Below are 24,817 nucleotides of genomic sequence, written 5' to 3' on the forward strand. Positions count from 1 at the left end.
AGCTTGGTGTCCGTTAGGTCTCTTTGGCCAATTAATCAGCTAGATGCAACCCATAATGACGCTGGAGTTTTCTTTGATGGCAAAAGATATCTGGTTGGGGAATTGTCTCCCTTTATTTGGTGACTCCATTTAGATTTCTTTCATATATGTAAATATTTTGAGAAGCTTACATAGTAGGTTTCCAAAGGACACCTCAAAATGGCTCAGTGTTATTTGTCTGTCCCCATATACCCACCGCTACATCAATCAATCCTCCTGCTCCAGTCTCATGCTGCTCTTTCCTTCCTTGGAATATTCCCCCCTCCACCCCAGTCCTTACTCTCAGCCTAACCTCTGTGGTTATGTAGCAAGTTTGTGAAGGCTTAAAATGAATGTCACTATCTTTTGTTTCTGTATTTAAGTGGCATCCCAGTATCTTCAGCCTGGTAAATTTAAGAGTTGAGAAGTTACTTCTGATTGAATTCTGAGATGAATCTTTTGAGCTTTAAAAGCTCATTTGGCCCAGATTATGAGGTGTCTTCAAAGGTATGTTCTATAAAACAGAAACACTACCTTTCCATTTACTCATTTTTTAGACTGCGGCACAAAACAACTATGCCTTATTCGATCCTTGGATCACTTGAATTTTGAGCAAAACTCAATATCAATTTCCTCCTTTCCAAATAACTGCAAAGAAGACTGACACCTCCAGACACTGACTGCTGTCTGAAACAGCCACCGATGTGTTCAGCATTGGTAGCGTGGAAGAAAGTAGCAGAGCATTGTAGAGCATTGGGGTGGAGAGGGAAAGTAGCTGTGGGAACCTCCAGTCCTTTTCTTAGAATAAATGCAGGAAAAAATGCTAATGCTAAGTTATTTTTAATAAATATTAATATTAGAATCAATATACTGTACAATTTCAGGAGTCTTACTCAAAACAGTTTTCATGAATTCTGCCACAAAACAATGGGAACATAATGCGTACTTGGTCAATTTTTAAAAATCCTCCTGAAAGTAAAGAAAATGATGTTTTATATTCTCTGATTGGCTTATATGGGGAAAATCCGGATATTCTCATATTTATGCATGAGTTTTAATTCCCATTCCTTATATTTGAATTAAAGTAATACCAAAGATTTGGCTGCAAATAATTGCCTGAAGAATGTTTTCTTGAAGAAATAATTGAATTACATAAATTTCCTTTAAACAAAACACAAATAAAAACTCTAGTGATAATAAAATCACAATGCTGTGAAGTGAGACATTGAAATTAAAGATGAACATATTGGAAGCAGTGTGTTGTATTGCTTATGATTATAGACATTAACAATGTTGGTTATAATTCACATTGTTACATTGAACAGCCATGGTGAGACTGCCTTGAAGAACAAGGGAGATCTTCACTGTGTTTATTTTATTATAATACTTGCTTTTCCAAAGTGCTTTTAACACAGAACAATGGCCAGATGGCTGGATGGTGGTGGCACACACCCTTAATCCCAGCAGTCAGGAGGCAGAGATAGGTGGATCTCTTTGAATTCGAAGCCAGCCTGGTCTACAGAATTGGGTTCCAGGATTGGCTCCATTCATGGCTACTAAGAAACCTGTCTTGACAAAAAAAAAAAGAAAGAAAGAAAGAAAGAAAGAAAGAAAGAAAGAAAGAAAGAAAGAAGAAAAGAAACAGAAAGAATGAAATGAAAAGAAAAAAAAGGAGAAATGGAGATACAGTGAGATAAAGATGCCTAACTGAGAGATCTGATAGGGCATCACTTATACTAGAGCCAGTGAACCCTTGTACCATCAACAATGAAGACCGAAACCCAATTATCTTAGCCAGCAAACCACATTAAGAAACAAGCAAAACAACGAATTAAAGGCATTCAACATTTTCCTTCTTAAGTGTGCACCTCTGTCAATACTTGGGACAAAACCGCAGAAGGGAGGAAAGGTCTATGTTGCTCATGATTTCAGAAGTTTCTGCTCCATCTCGGTAGGGAATATGCAACACAGACGAGAGTAAGACACCCCAGCCCTGTATATCACAGTAGGCCTGGAAAAAGGAGCTGGGGGAACCAGGACCTCAGCCATGACTTCAAAGGCTGGGTGCCATACTCGGAAGATTCTAGAGTCTCTCTCAGGAGTGATGAGCCTCAATGGTGGCAGGGAGGACACTGCATCTTCAAACCAGAGCAAATAAGAAGAGTGTGTTTTCATACATTTGGAGTTACATTAACGGGTTTCCAAAGTTCTTGGTATCTAAACCATTCTGAGCATCTTGTCTTCCCTTCATTATACAGAGGAATAGAGGTTCAGGCACTGGGCTTCATCCATAATAGAATAGGCTTTGGGCTTCAACAGGAAAGAAGAGAGAAAGAAAGGTCCTTTGCTGAGACAGCAACAATTTGGCAAAGATCTCTCTGAGCACCGTTCACTCTGGAAACCCAGAATGAGTATCACATAATAAGATGTAGCCCCCAGATTATTCTTCCACAGAGAGGAAAAAGTGAGTTAGAATGATGCAGGTAGAAATCTGTGTCATGCATTATACAAGAGTGAACCGTGAGAGAAATGTCTGTGACCTGTGTTCACTTGTGGGGCAGCACAGACGCAGGCCCTTCACTTGTGCCATACGAGGGCAAACACAGAGGCTTGCTCCTTGCACAGTCCTCTTTCCCTACCTTTATTTCTCACTTTTGTCCCTTTATTTGCTTTTTGTTTTATTTTTTGTTGCTGTTGCTTTGTTTTTGTTGTTGCTTGTGTTTCGAGACAAGTTTCCTCTGTGTCGTTTTGGAGCCTGTCCTGGAACTCACTCTGTAGACCAGGCTGGCCTTGAACTCACAGAAATCCACCTGCCTTTGCCTCCCAAGTGCTGGGATTAAAGGTGTGCGCCACCACTGCCTGGCCCCTTGAATTCTTTTATTTACTGTCTAACCTCAATATGGTGAAACAGCTCTGTCCAAACTCTTTGGGGTCAGAGCATCCCAAATGAATGAGGTGGCTTGGGGGTGCTGGGAACCCTGCTGTGCCTCTTGTGTGCTGTGTGTCTTTCTTCACCCTTCTTTCCGCCAGTCTATATTTCACTGGAACTGTCCTATGTCCTCCTTTCGTCATCAGCACCCCCTATATGAATTTTTTTTCTTCTTCCTTTTTCTGTTGATTTTCTTCAGCTCCCAAACGTTAATGTTTTATCCACCAGGACTTTTCGTTGTACTGAACATACAGACTTTTCACTGCCCGTTGATCCCCTGGTGCCTTTTCACATCTTTCAAATCAACATGCATCCCACAGTTCACTTTTCTAAACATTGCCCTCTTCTCATTTGCTTCCTTTTCCTTCCCTGGCTTCACTGTACTAACACAGAAAATTCGAGGCCTTTGTTAGGCCCAGCTTTGTCGGGTTGAGTTGGGCCTCAGTTAGCAAAACACAGCTGAGAACACGCACAGGCATACATGTTGTAAATGTTTGAGTTCCTGACAAGTAATTCAAACCTCAGCTGCATTCTTTTTTGATTGTTTCCTCAGCTGTGATCTTAAGGCTGCCTGGAAATTCTGTTACATTTCCCTAACCCAGTACCCTCCTCTTCTATTCAAAACTGCAAATCTTTTCTTTCAATGGTCTCATTAGATGGTAATAAAATTTTCGATTTCAAGGAGAAAAAGGAATCACAACAAATGAAGAAAAATCACCACAGACTCCCATCACCATATACACCAAGTCCTAGCATTCATTTTCTCTGCTTTTAGCATTTTATTGTAAATGGATTTTCCATCATATCTCTGAAGGCAATTGCTCTATCTGTAGCTAGATTCCAGCTCTCCCCTACTCCCTATAACATAAAGTCATACTTTTATGTGTCCCATCTGAAAAAGAAAAGGCCCTCTCTTGAATCCATCAGCTCCGACACATTGCTTTTATGCCATTTTCAGAAAAGCTTGAAACTGTCTGCATAAACTCTTCACATTTCATTCCCTCTCTTTCTCTCAACCTACCGTGGTGGGATTTTTCTCCTCTTGACTGCCCTGGAGCCATGATTTCTTGGTGCCAAACTCAACAGGCAGTATTCAGTCCTGTACAGTCGCATTGGGCATCCTTGATCACTTCTATTTTGATAAACCACACTTGTATTATTCAACCATGGTTTTGCCTTTGTTTTTATATCTTACCACTGGTTATTTATTCTCTTTATCCTTTCCTGGTAGCTGTTTTCTTTTAAGTTCTCCACCTTTAAGAACTCCAGTCTATGTGTCTTCTTGTAACTAATTGTTTCTCTTGACATTTCATCATGATCCTCTGATGCTTTAACAAATATTCTCAGAACAATGGAAATCAACATGAAATATATATATATATATATATGACTTTGCTGGGGTGACGTAGGATGTCCACAAATTCAGATGCTTAATCTTTAAAAGTTTTAAATGTTAAAAGTCACTATGTTTTCTTGATCTAGGTTTTAACAAATGAGACACTTGACTAATAATAATGAGATACCTACTTTTGGCAGCATGGAGACAACTGGAAAATAAACAAGAATTCAAGGCACAGTTAAATATGGAATTTAAAGATTTTCAAGTAAATCAGTCAGTTGTCTGCTGAATGATGTGGATCAGAGTCTTACTGCCTTACTATTAGACCATCATCTGCCTACTCTTCCCTGACACAAAGCTTAGTAGCATACAGTAAATTATTGCATGCTATAGGAGGCCACATAATGAGGGCCTGGCATTTAGAAGATCTGAGATGACTTTAGACTTTATAATACAAAATGTCTACAATCTGGATTTGGTGCCTCATCATTTAAAACCATGTGCATGTGTTCAAAACCTACTATTTTTCCCCTAAGAACACAGTTTAAAACTTGACTAAGTTCATAATAAGATATATTTTGGCTTCTGACAGTTGTTTTTAAAAATGAGATTTCTTTTTTCTCAAGAGAAAAATATTAATGTCATGTGGTATGTTAGTTACTATGGTAACCACACTTTTGTGTTTTTCCCCCATAATAATTTGAACTGACTCTTAAACCTGAGGAAAAAAACATGTCTGTGGAGGAGTTAAGTTGCTGCTTCACCAGAGGTCAGCGCTTCAGCCTCTCCCCAATCTCCCTGTTCTTCCAGAATCTGATTTGACATTTATTCACCCAAATTCATATCCAGTCCCCTCCGTTAACTGTGAAACATGACACACTTCTGATATGGAAGTCCTACGTCAAAGGCTATTGTGGGTTTCCCCACTTCCTTCTGCTGATAGAAAAAGCAGGTGAATTTACCTCTTAAGCTTCTTGAGCCTTCTCGATTTAGCACAACAAGCACAACTCCATTTTTTATGTTTTTTTCCCCTTTGCTTCTCTTAGATTCTCTCCACATCCCTGCCTTTCCAAGTACATGCCTCTTCTCTCTTTCTCTTGAAAAAATATAAAACAGACAAATAAAAAAGACAGACAAGAATAAAACCAAACAAAGAAACAGGAAAGAAACAAAGAAATAACACACACACACACACACACACACACACACACACACACACACACAAACCGCATTCGCACACAGAAACTTCAGGCTTCTTAATGGGTGTCTGAACTCTAGCCAACATTTAAGTCACACTTAGGTTCTTCACAATTCTAATGATACCGAATGAGGCTTCAATTATCCAACAGTTAACATGAAGTCAGCCCTCTCCTCCTTTAGGAGCATCAATGTCATGACAGCAGAGAAACCCAATAACCCTTCTGCTCTGGCTTTTATGACTTCCTCTAAAGAGTGCCCGAAATATATCACCTGCATCCTAAAGTTATGGAATTATATAAGAAGTGAATTTAGATTTGTTTCATTAGATTTTTACTTATTGATATTATTATAGGATTTATTTAAAACTATCAGCGAAGTAGATTTCTAACTCCAGCGTGTATCGTTAATGTATGGATTTGGATTTGTGTGCAAATAGCCATTAACACAGTCACTATGCAAAGTATATGAACTTTTGAATGACACCCCAAGATGTATTACAATATGTTTAATTTCACCTAAAATATAAATAAGGAAATAACATTATATAACTCGGGTCAGATCAGAATTAGTACTAAAACTTTAGTAAATATTTTTTTCATTCAGGAGACTTGGGGGAACAGTCACTCTGCATATAGCAAGACATTAAAAGGAAAGATTCCTAATGGATATAATTCTGACACCATGTAGAAAAGAGGAACCATGTATCTTCTGACCCTGTAATTTTACTACTAAAATTTAAATTAAAAACAAACTTGGACATCTGGGTGGTGGTGATGCACACTTTTAATCCCAGAATTTAAGAGGCAAAGGCAGGTGGATCTCCAAGTTCGAGGCCTGTCTGGTCTACATACAAATTTCCAGAATAGCCAAGGCTACACAGAGAAATATTCTCAAAAAAAAAAACCCTTCATAACCATACTTGGACATATGTCAACACATATGCATTACCTATTTGTACACATATATTAGCATATTGCTTTAAAAGCAGAATAGAAAAACTAAATACCTGTCATTGGTTATTTTAAAAAAATAAGAAATTGTTATCTCACATTTTCAAAAACTTTATGTATTATAGAGATATATTGTCATATATAGAGTATTAATAGGTTAATTTATTAGACATTTTTGCTCTATTTCTGAAATAGACCTTGGAAATGATATCTTTTAAATATCAAATATGTATAAAGTAAGAAAAATTGGCATATGAATTACCAATGCTTCATGCAAATGTGTATATCATATATATGGTATTATATATTAAATTATATGGTATATATAAATTCATGTAATATGTCATTTGTTACATGTTACATGTTCACCAAATACATAGTGTTTATTTAACATGTATATAATATATGAAATGTATGCATTAAAAACATACTTAAAATCTAGGTTTCAAATTGCAATTAACAGTATTATTTGTTTTTATAATGGTAAAAAAAAATACATATTATTGGGAGATACTCCTCATCACACAGTTAATCCCTAAAACCTTTCAGAGATTACAAACTGAAAGACCTCTGCCAGCCGACTTCAAAACTCAGGAAGCAGCTGAGAAGCTCCTCTCTTGGGAAGTTTCTCCTTGCTATGTAATCCCAGGGTGGAGGTGTAGTTTATAATAATCCCTATCTCCTGTGGTCCAAGGATGAGCTCCTATCCTGGGAAAGACCTTTAGGACACTTGGTCTATCATCCTCACTTAATATTCATTATGACACTTCTCACTTAGCCAATGCTACTTTTCAAAGAGTAATAGAGAATAGGAGCCAGAACATGATTCTGGTGATGTCATAACTTCTCTAGTAATAAAGTTTATCCAGGAACACAAAACACACATACACACAAGCATACAAGCACACACATACAATGTATTGCTTGGTTACAGGGAAAAAAACTGAGAAATGCTTTTATTCAATTTGATGTTCTTATGTAAACGTGGTATTTTATAGTGTATTATGGGGATAGTAACAGTGTTATGAGAATTAATAAGAAATGCAGAGAAGCAAAAGAATGCTTCTCAGATGGCCTCTTGTAATGGCAATTTTTATAAAATCTTATCGTAAGTGTAATTTTCAGAAATGGACACATTTATGAAATTTTGGAATTGTAAAGACTTAGAAGAGATCTGACTGTGGTACTACCAACTGTAGAAGCACTTAAAGGATGTGATAATCCTAGCTGTCATTTTGGCGGGATCTAGCCTCACCTAGGTGACGAACCACTGAACATGGTTATGGGGTTGAGCTGAGATAGGAAGGCCCACCCTGAGTATGGGGAGGACAATTGTATTGGTTGCAATCCTAGTCTGACTAAAAGGAATAAAGCTAATGAAATATCAGGTTCTGTCACTAAGGTTCCTAATGGCAGAGTCAATGTGACCAGTTGCCTCACGCTCCGGCTGCAATGTCTTCAGTATTTTAGGATTGCACGTTAAAATATTTCACCTAATGATCTTTTCCTTCCTTAGACTGACCTTTTTGAGTATTTTATCAGGGCAACCAAGAAAGTAACAACTACAAGTAGTATGAGAGATAATGAACATCATAAACTCAGTTGGTATCTAACAGAGTGATGTGAACACAGGGGCACACATTTAAATGCGAAATTAGGTACATGAATCCTTAGTTACATTTATTATTGAATAGCCAAATAAAAGTTGCTCTCAGCAGCAGTTTAAGAAGAATTGTAAAATCGTCTTGATCTCGAATTGAGCTGACTCCAAATTGCTAATGCAAGGACCTGGGTGAGCAGGGGCTGAACGCTGAGGTCTTTGGCTGTGTGTGTTTTCTTCTGTCACCCTCTGACTTGTGCTCTATGGAGAGATCTCCTTCCCTTCTTGCGGTCCTCCCACATTCAGAGTGTTGCTGTGTATTGTTCAGGATCCTTGGCCATGAACGGCATGGAGGAGACTCTGTCTTGGAATAGGCTCTGGTCTAAGGTTGGCCAACCATACTCAAATTTTGGAGTGAAGCTTTGCTTTCCCTCCTGTCATTTCTGCATGTTTCACATTTTTCCATTGCTGTGTGTGCTGTGTTGCTCTCCGATCCTCATCAACCAGCAGGCTCTCTGTACAAATACTCAGAGTCATCTGATCTCCATGGGCTGTGTCCCCTGTAGAACCTTTCCCTGTGTCAGGAGATTTCATTTCTCCATTGAATCTTTATACGCATTGAGAGTTATTTTTAAGTCTTCAAGGCTAAAGTTTATGCCCCTTCTCTTAAGGTGCAAATCTTTGGAGAGAATAATCACAGTGAAAATGGAAATTTCAAAGCCTCTTTTATACTTTTACCAGAAAGAGTGTTTATCCCAGCCTTGCTACTTCCAATCTTTTTCATGAGCACGCAGAAGGAGTTTATGCCAACACACCTACAAGTATGGATTTATTTTTGGCTGGATCTCCAAAGTGTTCTTTATTTCTCATACTATCTGATACTCTACTCAGACTTTGTCCATTGGCCCTCGCATCCGTCTTCTTTTCATGACTAACTAAATGTAAGTACTTTGCCCAGGCCATTTTGTTCTTCATGGAGAAAAGCTTTTCTGTTACTGGTTAGATTTCAAGCTGCCTAGGTGGCCTTGTGGCCTTAGCTTTCTGATAGTGTGATTTTATAGTTAATTCTATTTTTTCTTTTTCAGAATAGGAGAGAAATATGCTTTCCTAAATATGAGGCTAAAGTAGAACCTCATGCTTTCTTTCACAGTTTTGATCTTTTCTTCTCAATTGAGTCATCGCATAAAGAATGTAAAGACTTCTTTCTTGGAACACCTAAGCCTGTGCACACAAGCTCATGCAGACGGTCAAGAACAACTTGACCGTTGTTCAAGAACAAGCATGAGCTCTGACTCCATTTCTCTTGATTTCTCTTGCTCAGTTTTATCAACTACTAGAACAGAAGAGTTGTTCTGGTTTCTGTCTCCAGCTCAGGAATTTAACAACATTTTTAAAATGTGCATTCTAATAGAGACAGCATTTGTAAGTCATGACCAAGCTGTTGCACACATGAACGCTCACAGCAGCTGGTACTGAATGAACACGACCTAACCAAGATTTAATGAGCCAAAATACTATCCTGGGTTGGCAAGGGTGTCACAAGATCCCATCACAAGTGGAGGTAAAATTTAAAATGTGTGGCTGTTAATGGTAGGGACATTCTGTTTTCTTTAGGGCTGTTGGCATTAAGAAATTACTCATGGTCCTGTATATCATCCTACACTAATGGACACACAGGCAGCATTATATAGACTCAAGAAATTCTAAAAATGATCACATGAAGTTGGGATGGAAAAGTGGTGAGGGGACTCAAGGACAGATTGGAAAGGAGGAAATGTGTGGTCGGTTAAATCAAAAATCTGGGTGTACATGTATGAACTTCTCAATAAGAATTATACAAAGAAAAACGTGTCTAGTGGCAACTCATAGAGAAAAATAAAGTAATATGATCACCTAAAATGACAATACCAGATGACTTCTCAACGTGAATGGGGAAAATTTCACAAGGCTCCATCCCTAGATAAAGAACTGCAGACCCTCAGTGGCTAATGAGAGAGGGGGAATCAGTTTCCTCTAGGCATGTGCTTTCTGATAGCTTATTCATTTTAAAGTGTTCATTGCTGAACATATGTACATATGAGCAAGACTCAAAAAACTCAGTAGGGTTATACATATGTACATATGCATATATGTAAATATGTATGCAACTCTAATAACTAAAGAAGATGTCATAAATTCAGTAGGGAGTGGATGAGATGAAGGAAGAGTTGGAACAGAGAGAAGGAGGGAAAGGCATGATTTCATCTATTATTTATGTATGAAATTGTAATCAAAATTAGAAGGAAAATATATATATATATATATATATATATATATTACTAGGAACTTAAGAAGGAAATCAAATAAAAATGGTTGTACATAGGCATACACTCACTATGTTAGATGAGATCACAGTGAATATAATACACAGACACACAGAGAGACATACATGTACTAATACACACAGGCATGCATGCACATGTATATATGTATGCACACAGAGAAACTCTCAAAATATGCAAGAATGAATGTGACTACAAACTGATTGCACAGTTGGAAAAAGACAATCTCAATCAGGAAAATACTTTTGACTACTTCAAATCACAACCCTGAAATGAATTAGTGAGGGTGTGTGTGTGTGTGTGTGTGTGTGTGTGTGTGTGTATGTGTGTGTATGAGAGAGGGAGACAGAGACACAGAGAGACAGAGGCAGAGAGGGTTAACAGACAGATATGCATGTTCATGGACAACTTTAAGTCTATGAAGCAAATGACAAGACTTCACTTTTACCCACTCAGTCACGCGTGGAAAGGCTGCATGGTGAAGAGAGGACTAAACTCTTCACCATGCAAACTAAACTTTCACTCTTGCAAAACTCAAGGGTGAAAGAAACCCTGAGAAAACTGATATCTGCACTTGGTCTTTTTTTAGTCAAAAACAAATCATTAGGCTATATCCCACTGTTTTATGATCCTAATATTTAAAATTAAACACCTAATAAGAAATGTTTACTCAATGGGGTGTAAGTCACAATTCAGTATTATCTTTACCAGTTCCATTATGATACCAATTCTCAGTAAAGTCCATCAGTCAAAGAAGTGTGTAAGCTTTAAGCATTGTTAAGAACATCTTTAACAGGAGAGGTAAAGGAGAATTTCTTTCTGTAATTTTTAAGCTACTAAACTCTTTGATTTCTTGTAAAATCATTAGTTAGATCTAATCCATCATTTATTGTTTTACCTTTTACCTAAAAGGTATAATATATTCTTTAAATCGAGTATTAATACAGTGAGTGATACAACAAAAACTGCAATGTTGGCTCGAATTCCAATGGGTACCCCACAGAACACAGACTCCAGTGCGGTCTGCAATTTATGCAGAATGAAAAATAGAGTAGATTGAGTGGTGACACATGTCTTTATTCCCAGCACTCAGGAATGCAGAGGCAAGAGAATATCTGTGAGTTCGAGGCCAGCCTGGTCTACAGAGGGAGTTCCAATACAGCCAGAACTGTTACACATAGAAACTCTCTCTTAATAAAATCAAATTTATTCCATAATAATTTAATACAAACAGATTCTTCTTTTCTTATCAGATATCAAAACAAATTGATCATTATATTTTTCCGTTTTGATAAAAAGGAGTAAAGGTAATTCATTTTAAAATAAGGACTTAAAACAGGCAGGAAGCGAGCGTGCCAGTTAGCTAGTTTCCATGGGGAAAATCTTCTACCATACAATGCTAGAGATTAAACATCAAACCTTAATACTCTCCAATAATGGCCCATAATTTCTAGGTAAGGATAGTCAAAGAAGGATTTATGTTAGTCATTTTATTTTCTTCCTGTGACAAAATGCCTGAGACAAGCAACTGACAGGAAGATTGTTTTTGCCCATGATTTTAGAGATCTCACTCAGGCCATGGTTGTCTGGTCCTATTGCTTTTAGACCTGTGGCATATGACAATATCATGGCTGGAAAACATCAGGTAGGAAAGCGACTCACCTCATAGAATCTAAGAAGCAGAAAAGCAGAACAAGGGGGTGGGCCAAGACAAACTTATTCTGGGTAAGTCTGCAGTGGCATGTGCGTGGTCACATTATCCTTAGCTCCTATTCTTTGTTATCATATAACACCATGAAATCATCTATTACCAACAATGGTGTCAGGCTCCTCATAGGCCAGATGTTTCCCAAATCCTATCACCAGGCATCAAAACCTTCAATATCTAAGCCTTTGTGTGACGGTTTAGATTTCAACCATAATAACAGACACAGGGCATAAACCCCTATTGGCAGTTTCCTCATTGGTCTTCAATGAAGAATGTTCAATTAAAAGCCTTTCAATGTTTACAATTACCTTACATCTACCATGTCATAAAATCCTTATTATTATTACCCTAGAACAAACAAAAGACTCTCTTTGACTTAATTTTTCAAACCCTTTGGCTTTATGGCTTTGAAAATGTCTTGCAATTTTCTTAAAATTTTTCTTTTTGCTTATTATTGTGGATATCATTATGCTACGGTATACACGTGGAAGTTACAGGACAATTTTCAGGAGTTAGTTACTTTACTCCATCATCGATTTTTCTTAGGTGATCATGTTTAGTGGCAAACACTGTGACCTCCTAAGCCATCTTGCCAGAATAAAAACTGTTTCTCCGTCATGTTAAACTTTCATAATCATTGCATGACTGTGCATGCCAATGGAAATACTGTGGGTTTTTTTATCATGTTTTTTAACTATTTGAAGAGTTTCATGATATGAAGAAATTGGCTTTGCTTTCTGTCACACTGAGGTAAATCTCATACCATGTCTTCCTTGGTTATCTACCCAGAGAAAGTTATGAAGCCTATACAATGAAAAACTTCACGTGAGTCTAGGAATTTTTGTGGAAATAGTTAATATTTATATTAGATTATTATGGAAGTATAATTTCATGGATTCTCAAGAGAAGAAACAGTTAAGAACTGAACAGAAGGACACTGCGATATTTCTATAATCTTTTCCCTTAAACTCACTTCTTAAACCAGTCCATTAGATATTGAAGAGAACACTTGATGAGCTGCCAACCATTTAACGCGCATGAATAAATGCATGTACATATGTTGAATCTGTAATGCCTTTGAAAATGGTTCCTCTCTGATAGTTCAGGAAGGAACAAACTCATTGTTTCTTGACCTTCGTTTGCTGTGTCATTGGGGAAAAAGTGTTTGGGTGAGTGCTTCTGCATAAATTGTGTCAGATTTAGAGTGGGGGGTGTGTGTGCACGCGTGCGAGTGTGTGTGTGTGTGCATGTATGCATGTGTCCATGTGTGCGTGCGTGTGTGTGTGTGTGTGTGTGTGTGTGTTTCATTGTCTCAAGACTTCCAGAGGTTAGTTGCTAGGCAGGCTGAATAAGTACTGAGGAAGACAAAGCCACATCGCACAGACTCGAGAGCATTTCAACTGCACCATCTCCACCATTTCTTACAGCCTATCATATTCATGTGTCTTCAACCTTAAAATTGGTTTCTCTGAGAACCATGACCAGCAGACTCATACCTTGGATTTACTTTCTCATCAATGCCGAAACCAAGGCAAGAGGAATATCCTGGAATTTCTTACATTAAGTGAATGACAGATGAATGTATAAAATCTGAAGTTTGTTCTTTGTCCCCACATTCTTATAAAGCGTTCCTTCTCTTTGAAGCAAAGCAGTAAGCCAACGTTGCATATAAAGGCGAGATTCCCAACTTTAAGGTGTATATCAACCACACTCCATAACTGTAAGTGCCCAGCATATGCCGCTGTTGCTGATTTGGACCAAGCTGGAAAAGCCAAGTTTACAGCGACATCCCCAGACCAACTGCTCAGATGAGAACATCTTTCTGAACATAGAAGAATGTGTGTGTGAGAAAGTAAAAGTAAATAGTATCCTAAGATAAGTAAGCTGAAAGGGAATGTTTTAAGCAGCCACATTTTTAGACTTCCATAACCATAAGATGTTATTCAGAAGGAACTCTTTTCCAGACACTTCCGAACATGGAATGGCACCAAGGGAAGGGGGCAGGTAAATCAGGTCTGAGATGCCCTACTGTATCACCTGCTTTCTCACCTCCTGCTAGCACCCAATCTGCCACATCCCACAACACAGATACTTTGTTTACTCTGTGCTCTTTTCCCAGTAGGTCCTTCCCACTGCTAACTCTAACCAGACAGGATGTTGAACCAAATGGTATCCAACAGAGCAGTAGCAGCAGCAAGAGATACCGTTTGAGAGCATTTCTAACTTGGAAACAGCCTCTCAAGTGAGGTATCAGGTTTCTATTTGTTAACCAAGTATCTGGCTTCTGATACAGATCTGGAGTCATCCTGAGTCATTACACCTGACATCACATGCCCATCCTTGTGTGTGTGTGTGTGTATGTGTGTGTGTGTGTGTGTGTGTGTGTGTGTACACACTTACTCACTCACACTTGTACACACACAAAAGCAAGACACCTTTTTCAGGTTTCATTCCTCATCTGTCATCTCTCTGAGTCCTTTAAACACTGTGTGTCATTTTAAAGAGAGGGTTTCTATGTGTAGCTTTAGAGTCTGTCCTGGAACTTGCTCTGTATATCAGGATGGCCTTGAACTCACAGAGATCCACAAGCCTCTGCCTCCAGAGTACTAGGATTAAAGGTGTGTGCCACCACCACCTGGCCATCTGAACTATTTTTTCCTCATCCTCTCAAAGTCTGCATTAAACTTTGGGGATAATAAAGCATATGCAAAAATAAAAAAGTCCTAAAATTAGCATAGAAACTCCACACTTATTTGGGGACTTTATTGTATTAGATATGACTCAAAACTTCAATAAGTTATCATTGATTCATTTTTGCTATTTTTTTCAAATTCTCAAATACAGGCATGGAAAGATTTGTTAATGACTGGATTTTCTCCCTTTTCTCAAATGAATTCTCATAATTATGAGTCTCTATAGTTATGTGTTACTTAAAAAATCTACACAATATTTTTCTTTGAATTTTATCTGACAGGTTGTTTTTTTCGTTTTATTGCTCCCTCCTTGGTTATTTTGTTTAATTTTTGTTGTGGACTTTTGGAATAAAGAAGTCATCCCTGTGGTGAGGTGTGCCTTCTACACTTGCCTGTGGGTATAAAGAGTATAGTACAGAATTATGCTGGTTCAGCAAAATAGTAGTAGTAGTAAATTGTAATATCCCTGACCTCACAAGGCACAGAAAGCTGGCTAGGTTTTTAATGCCCAGCATGACTTCTTCCTCTTGAGTGGGCCTTAAGCCAAATATACAGTTCTTGGCTGTCAAAGATATGTGATTACCGTTTAGTACACCTTAATGCATAACCTGTCATGACGGCAATGGCTGTGGTTCATATGTATGACAGCTGAGTAGGATCTCTGAATTCACTTTCCTCACCTGGAAACCTGCACAGTATTTTCTGAAACCATATAAGCTAGACTGCAGAAAAGAGGATTGCAGGTCATGTCTCATTCTACGGCTTCAAGTCCTGTGGCCTAAGTGGTCAACGTCTTCAGCATTAGAGTCCCTCTTTAACATCTTAGTGTCAACCAAGGACTACACCTATAGCATATATTGTTCGAGAAGTAAATAATGAATGACAATGTTATAATAAAAACTTAGGCAAATGTTGTCTTTCAGTGCTAAAATTTTCTTTCCTTTCACCTTTCCACTTGAAGAAAGCACTTTATGACTTCTCTTCGTTGTATACAAGCTGACAGAGTAACTGATCTTTTATTTGGGGCTGTTATTAAACAAAACAATGGTTATTTGCAAATGAGAATTGTACAATGATAACATAGATCTCCTTTAAATTTTGAGGCAGGCAGCTTATTTGCAGTACACTGCCTCAACCAAGAATGATTTACCACTATAAGTGCATGGCATGAAGACAACAGAAGATTTCATCATTCTACTAAGAAAGAAGTGTAGATGACAGCATATGAATTGTTTATTTCTAGAAATTCTCATACTGTGTTTTCATGTGTCAATTGACTAAAATCATGGATTTAAAGAGGAGGCTATTGTAGTTCTAACCTCTGTCATCTTTATTATAATATGAATATAACTCCTCCTGAGGCAACCGTAAACATGATGATAGTCTATCTATGATTACTCTAATTAATTTCATATGTGTCTATTTTTTCTACTTAAGTCTTAAGACATTTTAAGATTGACTTTATATTATTTATATTACTTTCTTTTTACTACAAGATAAAGTGACTTTTTTGTCACATGAGTAAATAAATTATTCTTTAACTACAATTGGTTTCCTGAAGTTTCTGTGTGTCCCTTATCAGTTCAGTGTAGTTTCTTTCCTCTTTAGACAATCAGGAATGAGTTTCTGTCTTTCATCGTTACTTGTCACCAAAAGCATCAAGCACTCGTGGCAGCTCATTTGCTATGACAATTCATGCAGTCATACGGTGAATGAGTTAATAATCAGGAGTTATCTCTTGGTGATGTTTTTAAGACACACTGTTACTCAGATGAGAAAACGCTAAAATCCTCAGTGACCTAATTTCATTACTTTTTGTTAGTAGCATCAAATGTATGTCCACGGAACACAATTTATGAGATACATGTCCAATGCCTTGGCAGTAGCATTGATTTCTTTTGTTTAGCTGTCTTTTCACAATCATAAATAGAAAGCAGAGGATGATCTCGAACCATGTCTACAGATTTGTGTTATAATTTCTCAAAAAAACTAGACTTTCTGTTTCTTTTCAAATTGTCTTCCTTTAGTTATAAAGAGCAAGGTAATTGGGGAAAATGTCTCTTAAGATCCTATACATGTTATGTTTATAGAGAAGTTAGAGTGAAGGGCTGAAGAGAGGGCTGAACAAATAAGATTGCTGGTTGTTCAGCCGGATGGTGGTAGTGCATGCCTTTAATCCCAGCACTAGGGAGGCAGAGGTAAACAAATCTCTGTGAGTTCGAGGCCAGCCTGGTCTAAAGAGTAAGTTCCAGAACAGGCTCCAAAGCTACACAGAGAAATCCTGTCTTGAAAAACCAAAACATTAATAAAAAATAAAAGATAAAAAGAAAAAGATTGCTTGCTGTTCTTCCAGAAGACCTATTATCAGCTCCTATCACCTCAGCAGAACCTTACAGTTTTTATGTATTCTTTCTTTCTTCATTTCTTTATTTCTGTCTGTCTGTCTGTCTTCCTTTCCTCCCCCCTCTCTTCCTTCTGTTCTTCATTTGCTTGTTTATTTTACATGTCAACTACTGTGTCCCCTCCCTCCTCTCTTCCCATTTCCTCCCCCAACCTCCCTTCTTACACCTCCATCCACTCCTCCTCCATCTCCACTCAGAAAGGGGCAGGCCTCCCATGGGATCCAACAAAGCATGGCATATCCAGTTGAGGCATTTATAACACCATGAAGTTAATGTATCTCTACTTAGACTTACCAAGAACAAAGACACACAGTAACTGGAGTATACCTAATGCAAGTAGGAACCATTAAAGATTCCATGATCATTTGTACAACATTAAAAGTATATCAACAATGTTGTTTAATGTAAACCTAAAATAAAATGGACACATTTCTTAAATGATGCAAAGACATGTCTATCTACACGGCAGACCCTGAATGTACAATTTCCAATCTCCCCACAGAGAAAATTTTAATAACATGTTGTTCTATTATAAATTCTGTCAAACAGTTAAAGAAATAACACTACTTCTCCAAGTTAACTTTTTTCATAACATAAAGACCAAAAGGACTGCTGAGAAGGTTTAGTGGGTTGAAGTACATAAGTCTGATGACCTAAATTCAATCCCAGGACCCCGAGAAGAAGGAAACAAACAACTCACGAAAGTTTGTCCCTGACTTTTGTGACACACTGACCCCTTGACACATCATACATAAACACATACATATTAATAACAATGAATTTTAAAGGTCACTCCCCTAAAAGGGAAAAGAAAGGGCAAGAGAATGTGGTATTCTGCAATCAATAGTAGCCTCAAATCTTACAGTAGCATAAATAGCACAACATAAGCTTTAAGACAAGATCCTTCATGGGCACAAATATACACTTCATTGAATAAGCAGAAAGAAAAATATTTTAACACTGTCAAAATATATGTTCCATCATGACAAAAGCAGGGAATAGCTTATTCCACATGCTCAAAGTCCATGGTCAAAGTACCTATAAAAATAAGAGACCATGACAAGAGCTGTTTAATGGAAGTTTTGTGTGACATGAGAAATTTCATAAGGAAATAAAGACTAATAAAATACAGGAAACATTTTTCATATCATGAACCAATATGACTGAGGAAAAAGGAATATGTTCTCTTGGCATTATAATTTGACTCTTAAATGTCATTCTAAGGCCCTGTGCTTAGGGCTTAGTGACTAACCTATGGAAGTAGTGGGAAGAGATAAAGTTTTAGGAAATGAAGTCCATCAAGAGGAAGTTAACTCAATGCACTAAAATGGGTGACAGAAAATAGCCTTAAATTTTTAACAGAATGTTTTAATATTTCTTTTCATTAGGTAAAAGACACAGAAATCAGTATGGAATTGATGACTTGAAACTCAACATAAAACAAGCCTACCTGTTGTTCTCTCTTTGCTTTGAGGCAACCAGGAGGTGAGCAACTCTACAACGTACTCATGGTATTATGTTCAGCCCCACTATAGGCCACAAAGTATAAACTAAATAACTTTTTTCCTGGAACTTGCTCTGTAGACCAGGCTGACCTTGAACCCACAGAAATTTGCCTACCTCTGCCTCCCAAATTCTGGGTTTATTTATTTTTTTAATTTTATTGATTTTTGTTGAGTTTTATATTTTTCTCTGTTCTGATCCCTGCCTTTCCCGTCCCCTTCAAATGTCCTCCAAGGTCCCCATGCTCTCAATTTACTCAGGAGATTGTATCTTTTTCTCCTTCCCATGTAGGATCTATGTATGTCTCTCTAAGGGTCCTCATTGTTGTCTAGGTTCTCTGGGATTGTGGTTTGTATGCTGGTTTTCTTTGTTTTATGTTTAAAAACCACTTATGAGTGAGTACATGTGGTAACTGTCTTTCTGGGTCTGTTTTACATTACTCAAAATGATGCTTTTTTGTTCCATCAATTTTCCTTCAAATTTCAAGATGTCATTATTTTTTTCTGCTGTGTAGTACTTCATTGTGTAAATGTACCACATTTTCATTTTCCATTTTTTGGTTGAGGGGCATTTAGGTTGTTTCCAGGTTCTGGACATGACAAACAACGTTCCTATGAATATAGTTGAACACATGTCCTTGTGGCACGGTTGAGCATCCTTTGGATATATACCCAAAAGTGGACTGAGTCTTGAGGAAGGTCTAAGTGCTGGGTTTGAAAGAGTGTTCCACCACTGCCCTGAGAAAATGAATAACTTTTGAATGAGACCTCTGAAGCCATGAACCTAAACCTACAGCTCGCTCTCTCTCTCTCTCTCTCTCTCTCTCTCTCTCTCTCTCTCTCTCTCTCTCTTTCTCCCTCCTTTAAGTTAATGTATTTTGGTTATTTGAAACAGCAACAAACGCCCAATTAACACAGAGATGTAATAATCTAGGGAGACTGAGTAAGGCCTGCTTGTTCAGATTCTGCTCCGCATCCCTAGGTTTTCATAAGGATGAACTCATGCGTAGCCTGGGCTCCTTTACATTAACAACTTATGCTGACTTTTTTTCCCCTGGGGAGGAAGCAAGAGTAATCCACTTGCTTTTGGGGTTTTCTGTCTTGAAAACACTCATGTTTTGAAGTGATAAGTCTTTACCAAAGGGAAGATTAACTGAAGATTGTGTAAGGGTGTGAAGTTCAGTTTAATATTTAAAAATCGAACAAAATCATTATTCAGACAAACAAAGTAACAAAGAATAAGGGTTAGAATATCTGAATGCTGTAAATAATTATCAGAACTCACTCAACTTGCATTCATCATAAAAAAAACCCCACAAAAACCTAAAAACTAATGAGGACTTTCCAAAGAAGCTTAGAGGCATGCACAGTTTCACCAGTCAAGCGTTCTCAAGTCAAACATAAAGCTAAGGCAGACTCTATATTTTTTCAATAAAGTACAAGATGACTTACCTAACTATATAATAAATGAGAGAAGGAAATCAGATGTGTGCATGTTCAAAATTTAAATCAAAACAAATATTTATACTTACAGATTAAGTTACACATACTCACTTTCAGATTTCTATAAAAAAAAAGAGACCCTGCTGCTAGCATTTAACAAGGCTACATGGTAAGTCCACAGAAACTCATTATATTCTTGCACATTAGGTCCAACAACTAGAAATAAAAATTTAAATACATCATTCTCATGACATCAGATATCAAGAAATATTTCATATTCCTAATAAGCATATACAAGGGTTTTAAAAACGAAAATTACTAAGTTTTTCCAAAAAATTGCAGAATTGGGAAGATAAGGATATGAGTTTATCCACAGAATTCACAAAAAAATGCACTGTGGTCACCCACGGTTATAATAGACGCTGTGATAAGAAAACAGCAAGAGGTAGGTCACTCGGTCACGCTCCATGCCAGTGAGAGACCCTGTTTCAAAATAAAAGGAATGGCATAGGAATGGCACCAGATGTTTTCATCTCACATCCATGTGCATGTATACATGTATTCACTCATGTACCTGTTCACATGAACACGTACACATACACACATGTACATATATATATATATACACATACATACATACACACATTTATACTTATTAAAAAGAAGTGCAATAAAAGTTTTGAAATGGCTATGCTGATAAGCATCAATGTAAATACGGTCTCTACAAACAAATGTAAAAATTCAAAATAATCAGTGCAGACATTATAGTAAAAATAAGTAGAAGTACAAGGAACATTGCATAGAAAAATACTCACAAAAATGATTAAAGTAAATTGTTGTTCAATGCTTTGCAAGCAAAACACACAATGCAGGAAAATGAGTGCCACAGATGTGAAAACAAACAGGTCAATGGAGCTAAGTAACTGGTCAATTGACTCTGTAAAATGGTGCAAAGTTTTAAAAAGGAAGAATAGATTCTTTTTATCTTATTATGCTTAAAAAATGCTTGATAAACAACACAGTATTCCTTTATAATCTGGATTCTTATCTACCATAGGCATTTCTGTAGATCGCATACAACTAGATAAAACATTCTGAACAAGCACTCTTTCCTGATGCATAAAGATTTCTTAGAAAAGAAAGTTCTGTTACTTGATTAAAGTAAATTTAACATGTCAAGTATATCTACTAAAATAAATTTCATGGTGTTTATCTGTTCATATGATGAGATCATGAGGGAATTACAAAGCATGCCATCATCCTTAGGTGCCTGTGAGACGATATTGTAGGAAAACGTTGACATCATTTGCTTGTATGGCTGCGGTCCTTGAAATTTTGTGATAATCTCTTGGAAACTGTATCACACAGCTTTACACACAATTTAAAAAATATATGGGATCTCTAAAACCAATTCATGGCGTGAACTTTATCTCAACACAGTTACTGTAGCTTCTGTGAATTCTGTACTCTGGAGCCTTCCAACCAATAACACTAACCACCATACTTTACCTTGGCCAAATGCAAACCTTTTTATATTTATAAATTGTTGTTGTGTGAAGAATGAGAGAGGGGGAGGAGGGAGAAGGAAATGGAGAGCGGGGAGAGAGAGAGAGAGAGAGAGAGAGAGAGAGAGAGAGAGAGAGAGAGAGAGAGAGCTATTAACTGGATTTACCTTACACAGTAGAAAATGTTTCTACTGGGATACTTGCCCCTGAGTTGTTGGTCAGGGGTGGCTTGGTGACCATTAAAACAATACAGGCTATAAAAACTTGATAGTAAGGCCCTATTACTGAAGACACTATATTATTTGGACACAGGGCAGAGGAAAATAAAAGTAATGCTCCCTAGGAAGGTTCCTGTCTAGTGGCTAGTCTGCATTGTACTTAAAAGTACTGTGTAAGCTCTTGGGGAAAGAGGACACAATCAACAGTCTTACCCAGCTGTGACACTGAGTTGGGAGTGGATGGGGAAGTAGGTATAGATACTGAAGGAGTTAGAGAGAGGACTAGGGATAAGGGGATGGATATTATCAAAATATGTCATATGGAAGCATGAAATTCACAAGTAATAAATAAATGTATCACTAAAATACACTTAAACTGGAATTGAAGTTGTATGCCTGTAAACGAAGCACTTGGAGATGGAGGCAGAAGAACCACAAATTATACATCAGTTTGAGCACACAGTTCAGGTGTACCTTGAGCCATCCACTAATATCCTATTTCAATGTACATCTCTGTTATATATTTCAGTACTATAGTACATGCCTGGGCTGGAGAGATGACTTAGTGGTTAAAAGCACTGCCTGCTCTTCCAAAGGTACGGAGTTAAACTCCTAGTAACCACATGGAGGCTCATAACCATCTGTAATGAGATCTGGTGCCCTCTTGAGGAAGAGACCTGGTCAGTCCTGATCAACATAGACCATGAAACCCAATATGGACAAGTTCAACAGAACTGTCATATATAGACTACTCCTGCATGCTTGAGCATTACCAGAGCATACATTTTTTCATTCATACATTCATTCATTAATTAATTCACTCATTCAGAGTATATGCCTAGCTTGTGAAAGATAGGCGCTTTGATCTTTACCACTATACATGCACAAAAAACCATAATGCAACCTGACTTAATATTCATCCAAAGAAACCCATGAGCTGAAATTCATACAAATTAGCAAACCACTCAATGAATATAAAAACATAAAATAGATTTAAGAAATGAGGTACCTGGGCTGTAAGAACACGGATAACGGAATATTTGGTTCACTGTTATCACTGCAAACTATTAGACAAAGGCAATAAGCCAGAATGATATAAGTACTTGTTTGATTATGGAAAGTACTTATTCCCATAATGTCTCACTGGAACCAAGCAAATTAAGTTATTTTGGAATTTTCCTAAAATATATATTTTACCAGTGCTAGCTACATGGAGTTTACATTAATTCACTTTATTGGGCATCTATCATTCTTGAGATGTGTGGTTGAGGATTGGAGTATGAAAATGAATGAAATAGCAAATTACAGTTCCTGTTTTCTGCAGCAACAGGAGTGAAGTGCATCCTGAGCTGGAGAAAAGTTGAAGAAATATAATATAGCTGTGGAACTTTGGGGAAAAACTTTTACTGTGGGACAATGGTCTTGTACCCTATAAAGATTTGTCATTTTTATTAATTTAATAAAATGCTCATTGGCCAGTAGCCAGGCAGAAAGTATAGGTGGGGTGACCAGGATAGGAGAATTCTGGGAAGAGGAAAGGCTCAGCCTGCATTTGTCACCCAGACACAGAGGAAGCAAGGTGAGAATGCCTCCCTGATGAAAGATACCAAGCCACGTGGCTAACATAGACAAAAATTATAGGTTAATTTAAGATGTATACATTAGTTAATAAAGAGCCTGAGCTCTTTATTATTTATATAATTAATTTATATTTATATTTATAATTAATGTAGGCCTCTGTGTGATTCTTTGGGACTGAACAGCAGTGGCACTGGGCGAGATGGAAACCTCTTTCAACAGGCTTTCTCTGGGAAATAAGTTCAGAAGTGAACTGTAAGTAAATATCACTTTGTATTTTCTTGTAACAAAACTAGAATAAAAATACTCAAGGCAAAAATAATACATTCTATAAAATCAGCTGACAGCAACTTAGTTCCCAGTTTCCCTTTTAAGTGGAGTCTGGGGCACACAGAAGTAACTCTAATGCCACCATAAATTTTATTAACAGGAATTAACTAATTTTAGTAACACAGCTTAAGGTGTAGCAGAGAAAACTTGCTCTTCCTTTGCATAACAATTACATACAGGACTTCTGGGATAGATGGAGAAGTGTTACAAAATGCCTTGGAGGTGTAAATTGTTTTATTGCTCAGAGGGGAGTCATTACATGAAGAAAAAGATCAAATCTTTAATGAAAGGTAGACAGGAGTTACAAAATGGTTTTCTTTTCTTCCGTAGCTTATATTTCCTCTATTGGGAGAGAACCAATTCGTGTTGTATATACCCAGGTATTTTCAGAGCAATTAGACAATGTCAAACAGACCCACAGTGACATTCTCGAAGCAGCCTGATATACTGATAAGAAACCATTATTCAAGATGCCAACCTCAATGCATTCCAGAGGTCCTCCGGTCAATAGGTTAAAGGCAGCAAATTATAGATAGCAACCAATAACACCTTGATGTCTCTACACCATGAATCAAGGGCTTTGTGTCGTGTAAACAGTGATGACCTTCTATCAGTGATGACCTTTTCAGATGCCCTGCACGATAGAATCTGTGTGAAGATTATGACTAATGTGGATCACATAAGCTGGTTATAACATTAAAGTATATTCTCTGTCAATTCAAAATAAAGAATTACTTTTTAGTAGATTATTGGATCTGAGAAAAATCAATGCCCTAGCCCTTGAGATGAGCATTTAAAACATTTGCAAGCATCCAGAGTCATAGATTTCAGACAATCGCTTCTTTATTAAAGATAGAGGGGAACATTAAATTGGGGTCAGTTAACCCATTGGATGCCTTTATACTCTCAGTCTATGAAACATTTGAAGGTGCCTCCCAGTATTGGTTCAAAATAAAAATAAAAGCTTTGACAACGTGGAACTACTTGGATTAAAATGAGAAGCAGTCTTCCTGTTATTATTATACAGGTATCATTGCTTTAATGAGGAATGATGATAGATTAGCAAAGGGAAACAGTCAGG

General features: G+C 37.3%; 1 long non-coding RNA gene across 1 annotated transcript in view; it reads left to right on the top strand.

Annotated features, from left to right (window-relative positions):
* Positions 1–18,548: 18,548 nt before the first annotated feature.
* Positions 18,549–24,817, top strand: part of LOC125417514 (uncharacterized) — a 58,361-nt gene continuing 52,092 nt past the window's right edge. Inside the window, exons 1-2 of the long non-coding RNA XR_015734925.1 lie at positions 18,549–18,645; positions 23,562–23,661. This is a non-coding gene — a long non-coding RNA (uncharacterized LOC125417514). The remainder of the gene's footprint in view (positions 18,646–23,561; positions 23,662–24,817) is intronic.

Source organism: Myodes glareolus, chromosome 14 (assembly GCF_982192425.1).
Source record: "Myodes glareolus chromosome 14, mMyoGla1.1, whole genome shotgun sequence".
Classification (NCBI taxonomy): domain Eukaryota; kingdom Metazoa; phylum Chordata; class Mammalia; order Rodentia; family Cricetidae; genus Myodes; species Myodes glareolus.